The 7229-nt window shown below is 43.6% G+C and overlaps 1 long non-coding RNA gene across 1 annotated transcript in view; it reads left to right on the forward strand.

Moving 5' to 3' along the window:
• The window catches only part of LOC139242887 (uncharacterized), a 50756-nt gene extending 43755 nt beyond the window's left edge, over nucleotides 1–7001 (forward strand). Inside the window, exon 3 of the long non-coding RNA XR_011589387.1 lies at nucleotides 6973–7001. This is a non-coding gene — a long non-coding RNA (uncharacterized lncRNA). The remainder of the gene's footprint in view (nucleotides 1–6972) is intronic.
• The last annotated feature ends 228 nt before the right edge of the window (nucleotides 7002–7229 follow it).

Genomic DNA, 7229 nt, shown 5'->3' on the forward strand with positions numbered 1-7229 from the left:
TTTAAGACCGAGCTGAGACATTTCTTCACTGAGGGTGGTGAATCTTTGGAATTCTTTCCCCTGGGGGCCCGTGGAAGCTCAGTTGTTGAGTATATTGAAGACAGAGATTGATAAATTTATGGATATTCAGGGAATCGAGGGATATGGGGATAGTGCAGGAAAATGGAGTTGAGCTAGAAGATCAGTCATGATATTGAATCGCGGAGCAGGCTCGAGGGGCCGAATGGCCTACTTCTGCTCCTATTTCTTATGTTCTTTGGTTCCATGTAATTGTGTGTATTATCTTATTATGACCCGGGTCACATTCTCATTGAACTCAAAATTGAAGAATAAATGTATACTGATTGTAGGGCCGCTTATGTGATTGACTGGTGATGCTCGCTGAATGTGAGAGCATATCTAGTGCACACCTAAAATTTGTAATAGTGCATCTTAGTGCTTCATAAACTATTTAGAAACATAGAAATTAGGTGCAGGAGCAGGCCATTCAGCCCTTTGAGCCTGCACCGCCATTCAATAAGATCATGGCTGATCATTCAACCTCAGTACCCCTTTCCTGCTTTTTCTCCATACCCCTTTAATGCCTTTGGTCGTAAGGGCCATATCTAACTCCCTTTTGAATATATCTAAAGAGCTGGCCTCAACAACTTTCTGCGGTAGAGAATTCCATAGGTTAACCACTCTGAGTGAAGAAGTTTCTCCTCATCTCGGTCCTAAATGGCTTACCCCTTATTCATAGACTGTGACCCCTGGTTCTGAAACTCCCCAGCAACAGGAGCATTCTTCCTGCCTCTAACCTGTCCAATCCCATCAGAATTTTTTCCTGTTTCTATGAGATCCTCTCTCATTCTTCTAAACTTAGAGTCTGACTCCTCACTGGGAGAGACCCCCAGGAATACTGAGCATAATTGTCTGTCTCTGTGCATTTCCGCAGTGTCCCATTGGGGAACATTCAGTCCCCGATATCCTGCAGAAGCAGCGCTGTGGGGCGGGGCGGCTGAGTCACGTGACCCTGTGGCAGTGCCTCTGAGATCAGAATGGGAGATGTTGCTCGCTCAGCTTGAGCGGGAAACTGTTAAAGGGCCAATTGTATTTCAACCTGGAGCGCAGGTGCTTAAAGGGGAGGGGCAGAAAATCGGCTCAAAATGGTCATATAATGAGAGCAGTGATGGTCATACAGTGAAATGTTCACACAATGAGAGCAGTGATGGTCATACAGAGAAATGTTCATACAATTAGAGCAGTGATGGTCAGTGAAATGTTCACACAATGAGAGCAGTGATGGTCATACAGTGAAATGTTCACACTTCTACAACCAGTCTGGGTCTGTATCTCCGCAGCGACTCCAGGTCTCTCTTTCCGGATGAACTGAACTGATTCTTCAACAGCCCGATCCGTTCCAGATCATTAACCTTAAATTTATCCTTATAACCTTCAGTCCAATTTCTCACCAGATAATCATTCAACTCCTTTTTAAGAGTTCTGTTGAGAGGCTTAAACGTTGAACATAAGAAATATGAGCAGGAAGGAGCATGCCTTTTGGCCCCTTGAGCCTGCTCCGCCATTCAATAAGATCATGGCTGATCTGATCTTGGCCTCAGCTCCACTTCCCTGCCTACTCCCCATAACCCTTGACTCCATTATCATTCAAAAATCCCAGCATCCCTTGGGAGCACTGTATATAAGCCGGTCCCTAAGGCCTGTTCCTCACTCTGGAGTGTCTTAATGAAGACTGAGGTCACTGTTACTTTAACCTCCCTGTGTGCAGTCTCATCTGTGTTAGGAACACAATAAAATTTGTCTATCTCCGCTTTAAATATATTCCAGCCTCTACAGCTCTCTGGTGTAGAAAATTTCAAAGATTCAAAGAAATTCCTCCTCATTTCCATTTTAAATGGGCGACCCCTTATTCCGAAACTATGCCCCTAGTTCTGGATCCCCCCCACGAGGGGAAACATCCTCTCTGCATCTACCCTGTCAAGCCCCCTCAGATTCTTCTGAACTCCAATGTATATAGGCCCAATCTGCTCAACCTTTCTTCGTAAGTCAACACCTTCATCTCAGGAATCATCTTCATGAACCTTCTCTGAACTGTAAGTATAATCTCTCCTTAAATAAGGAGACCAAAACTGTTTGCAGTACTCCAGGTATGGTCTCACCAACGCCCTGTACAGTTGTAGCAGGACTTCCCTATTTTTATACTCTATCCCCCTTGCAATAAAGGCCAACATTCCATTTGCTTTCCTAATTACTTGCTGTATCTGCATGCTAACTTTTTGTGTTTCATGTATGAGGACCCCCGGATCCCCCTCTACTGCAGCATTTTGAAATCTCTCCCCATTTAAATAATAATTAGCTTTTTTTTTTCCTACCAAAGTGGATAACCTCTCATTTTCCCACATTATACTCCCAAGTGCCAAATTTGTGCCCACTCACTTAACCTGTCTTTATCCCTTTACAGATTCTTTGTGTCCTCTTCACAACTTGCTTTCCCATCTCTCTTTGTATCATCAGCAAATTTGGCTACATTACATTCGGTCCCTTCATCCAAGTCATTAATATAGATTGTAAATAGTTGAGGCCCCAGCATTGATCCCTGTGGCACCCCACTAGTTACAGTTTGCCAACCTGAAAATGGCCCATTTATCCCAACTCTCTGTTTTCTGTTAGTTAGCCAATCCTCTATTCATGCTATCCATGGTGGGCGACGTCATCAAAACCCAGATCGCCGTTTGGAGCTTGGGCAGGAACATCAGCGGGGCCCAGGTACAGCAGAGGAGCGGGAAGGTCGGGGCGGATGAGCGGCGAGAGATCAAGGCAGAAATGCGGCGGATCATCGAGACAGAGGAGCAGTGAGGGATCGCGTCTGATGTTTGGTGCGGAGGAGCGGTGAGAGATCGTGGCGGAGGTGCGGAGAATGTTTTGTGGTGGAGGAGCGGCAAGAGATCGTGGCGGAGGTTTGGCAAATGGGGGTAAGGGGCCCAGAAGAGCCAAGGGCAGCACGGGCCAGCCCACACTGTGATATGTGTGCGTACTAGGTCTGTGCAGCAGAGCAGGTCTCCAGTCGTTCTGTTTAACCCTTGCCACTGGATAAAGGCGTAGCTCAGTCAAGCCCGTGTGGTGGCTGATGTGCAACAGTCACCACACATTAAAAAAAAAATCCATGCACAGGCATCTTCCGCCCCTGGAGTTCAGGACTGGAATATCGGGTCCTTCATTGAAACATCTGCAAACTCATCCCTTTTGGTGTGGAAGCAAGTCATCCTCGTTCGAGGGACCGCTTATGATATCCATGCTAATATATTACCCCCAACCCCGTGAGCGCTTATCTTGTGCAGTAATCTTTTATGTGGCACCTTATCGAATGCCACCTGTAAATCCAAATACACGACATCTACTGGTTCCCCTTTATCCACCCTTCTCGTTACATTCTCAAAAAACTCCAGCAAATTCGTCAGACATGATTTCCCTTTCATAAAACCATGCTGACTCTGCTTAATTGTATTATGCTTTTCCAAATGTCCTGCTACTGTCTCCTTAATAATGGACTCTAGCATTTTCCCAATGACAGATGTTAGGCTAACTGGTTTATAGTTTTTCCTGCTTTCTGTCTCCCTCCTTTTTTAAATAGGGGTGTTACATTTGCAGTTTTCCAATCTGATGGGACCTCTCCATAATCCAGGTAATTTTGGTTGATTACAACCAATGCATCCACTATCTCTCTAGCTCCTTTTAAGTCCCTAGGATGCAGGTCATCAGGTCCAGGGACCTTGTACACCTTTGGTCCCATTAGTTTTCCTGATACTTTATCTACAGTGATTGTTTTAAGTTCCCCCCCCTCCCAAAAGCCCCTTGATTATCAATTATTGGGATGCTTTTAGTGTCTTCTACCGTTAAGACCAATACAAAATATTTGTTCAGAGTCTCTGCCATTTCCCTGTTTCCCATTATTAATTCCCCAGTCTCATCCTCTAAGGGACCAACATTTACTTTAGCTACTCTCTTCCTTTTTATGTACCTGTAGAAGCTCTTACTATCCGTTTTTATATTTCTTGCTAATTTACTCTCCTAAACTATCTTCCCCCTCTTTATTATTTTTTTTAGTCGTCCTTTGCTGGTTTCTAAATATTTCCCAATCCTCTGGCCTTCCACTAGTCTTCACAACATTGTATGCCTTTGTTTTCAAATTGATACCATCCTTTATTTCCTTTGTTAACTACGGATGGTTCATCCTTCTCTTAAAGTCTTTTTTTCTCACTGGAATATATCTTTGCTGAGAATTATGAAATAGCTCCTTAAATGTTTGCCACTGCTTATCTACCGTCTTACCATTTAATCTATTTTCCCAGTCCACTTTAACCAACTCTACCTTCATACCTTTTGTAATTGCCTTTATTTAAGTTCAGTACACTAGTTTGAGACCTAGCTTTCTCACCCTCAAACTGAATTTGAAATTCTGTGATCACTCTTGCCAAGAGGATCATTTACTATGAGATCATTAATTAATCCAGTCTCATTGCACATTGCCAGATCTAAAATAGTCTGCTCCCTGGTTGGTTCCTCAAGGCTACCTTTGCCAATTTGATTTGTCCAATCAATACGAAGATTAAAATTGCCCATGATTATTGCAGTACCTTTCTTACAAGCCTCCATTATTTCTTGATTTATACTCCGTCCAACAGTGTAGCTACTGTTAGGGGACCTATAGACTACGCCAACCAGTGACGTATTTCCCTTATTATTTCTTATCTCCAACCAAACTGATTCTATAATCTTGACCTTCTGAGCCAATATCCTTTCTCACTACTGCACTGATCTCCTCCTTTATAAACAGAGCTATCCCACCTCTTTTTCCTTTCTGCCTATCCCTCCGAAATGTCAAATACTCCTGAATATCTAGTCCGAAGCAATCGTGCTATTTTGTTATAACCAAGGACAGGAGTCTAAGAACAGAGGAAACAAAATTATTTAATTTTCTAAATGCTAACTGTATTTACAACTTTAATAAATCTCAGTATCTACTAAATTATTTACAGGTTCTACTGACCCAATTTGTTAACTGTTGTTCTGTACTAAAGCAGTTCCAATGATGAAGTCACACATCATGATTTTTTTACTGCACCTAGATAATCAAATCTGACATCTTGGGGTGAATTTTAACCCCCAAAGACTTATGGGTTGGGGTCAGATGAGATGTAAAAAATGTTTTTAATCTCGAACCCAACCCCAACCCACCTACTTCTGGGTTTAACAAAGGCAGAACACGGAGCGGGGAACCAGACCACTTCCAGGAGGTGGGTTGGCCAGTTAAATATTATAATGAGGCTGGGAGCTTCACAGTTAACTTCCCTTACAGGTTTAACCCTGGCCGGCTAGTTTTCCCAGGCCTCAGGAAACCTGACAGCTCAAGGGAAGTGAGGACTGCTTTGGGGGAAAAGTGCCTTTGAGCAAGGAAGAGTAGGAATGCTCCCCATGACCCCCAAAGCTATCTGTTTCTCCCCCACGATTGAATCCCACCCCCTCCCCTCCCCCCACACTATCAGACCCTCCACCAGGGTCGGGGATCGGAGCCCCTCCACCCATGTTTATACCAGCAGCTGCAGGTTCCTTACATGGTTCTGTGGCCTGCTCCGGAGTGGTCCCCACCTAACTGGAAGGCAATCCTGTCGATCAGCTAAAACTCCACAGCACGCGAGGAAACCCAGACTTCTGGGTTGCCTGACCGAAACCCTGTCCCCACGGCTCGGAAAACCTGCCTCTGTCAATATCGGGGCCCTGGTGTCTGTTCTTCTTCAACTTTATCACGAGGCCCTTCGGTCGTAGCGTGTCAGCAAAACCCATTGTTTACAAGGGTTGCAAATGCCGATGTAGCCATTCAGCAGTACGGAGATATAATTTCATACCAATTTCAGCATGCGGGAGGGGAGGGGTGGGAGTCCATGCATATAAATGAAAGCATTCATTCTTTCATGTCATCAGTAACTTTGAGCAGAATAAGCACATTCCATAACATGATTAATAAGCTTCACAAACTGTTTGTGAACTTTGAAGGAAGTCTATTACAAACAGTAACATAAGAATATAAAAAATAGGAACAGGAGTTGGCCATTCCTCTGCTCTGCTCTGCCATTCAGTATGATCATGGCTGATCTGATCATGGACTCAGCTCCACTTCCCCGCCCGTTCCCCATAACCCCTTATCCCCTTATCGTTTACGAAACTGTCTATTTCTATCTTAAATGTATTCAATGTCCCAGCTTCCACAGCTCTCTGAGGCAGCGAATTCCACAGATTTACAATCCTCTGAGAGAAGAAATTTCTTCTCACCTCTGTTTTAAATGGGCGGCCCCTTATTCTAAGGTCATTCCCTCTAGTTCTAGTCTATCAGTGGAAATATCCTCTCTGCATCCACCTTGTCAAGCCCCCTCATAATCTTATACTTTTCAATAAGATCACCTCATTCTTCTGAATTCCAATGAGTAGAGACCCAACCTACTCAATTTTTCCTCATAAGTCATCCCCTCATCCCCTCATCCCCTCATCCCCTCAACCCCTCATCCCCTCATCCCCTCATCCTTGGAATCAACCTAGTGAAACTTCTCTGAACTTCCCCCAAAACAAGTATATCCTTTCGTAAATATGGAAACCAAAATTGTACATGGTATTTCAGGTGTGGCCTCGCTAATAACCATTAATTGAGGGGCAAAACAATTCCTATGAATCTCCAGCCTCTAATGAAGCTTAACTATTTCTTTATGTAATCGGGTCTTGTGATCACAGTTGAAATGTAATTGATATTATCCATTGGTTTCATCATTTGGATCGTACCACCTCTCAAGCTGTGTTTGTCCAGTGAAGATAATTTTGGTTCTATCAATTTATTTTTATATAATTTAGAATTTTGAAACCTGGAATCATTCCTGTCAAACTTTCCATTCCTCTCCAATGCACCTATGCTTTTTTGACGTTAAGGGACTGGATTTTCGGCTTTTGAGATTTTGGGGCGATAATGAAGGCGGGGTGATCCTGATATCGCCTGGAAAAAGTTTGCACCCTCATCTGCAAAATTCAGCAAAAAACTGAGGTTCCATGATCGGGAGCCCCAAATCAGATGTTACACAAGCAAATTTTTGCGCCCCAGCCGAAAATCGCTACGTTAAATTTTTTTTTGTTGATTTAAGGAACTTCATTGTTGCTCAGTGCCCTGCAACATAATGTTGTCTATTGTA

The sequence above is a fragment of the Pristiophorus japonicus genome, unplaced genomic scaffold (assembly GCF_044704955.1).
Source record: "Pristiophorus japonicus isolate sPriJap1 unplaced genomic scaffold, sPriJap1.hap1 HAP1_SCAFFOLD_1509, whole genome shotgun sequence".
NCBI classification, from domain to species: domain Eukaryota; kingdom Metazoa; phylum Chordata; class Chondrichthyes; family Pristiophoridae; genus Pristiophorus; species Pristiophorus japonicus.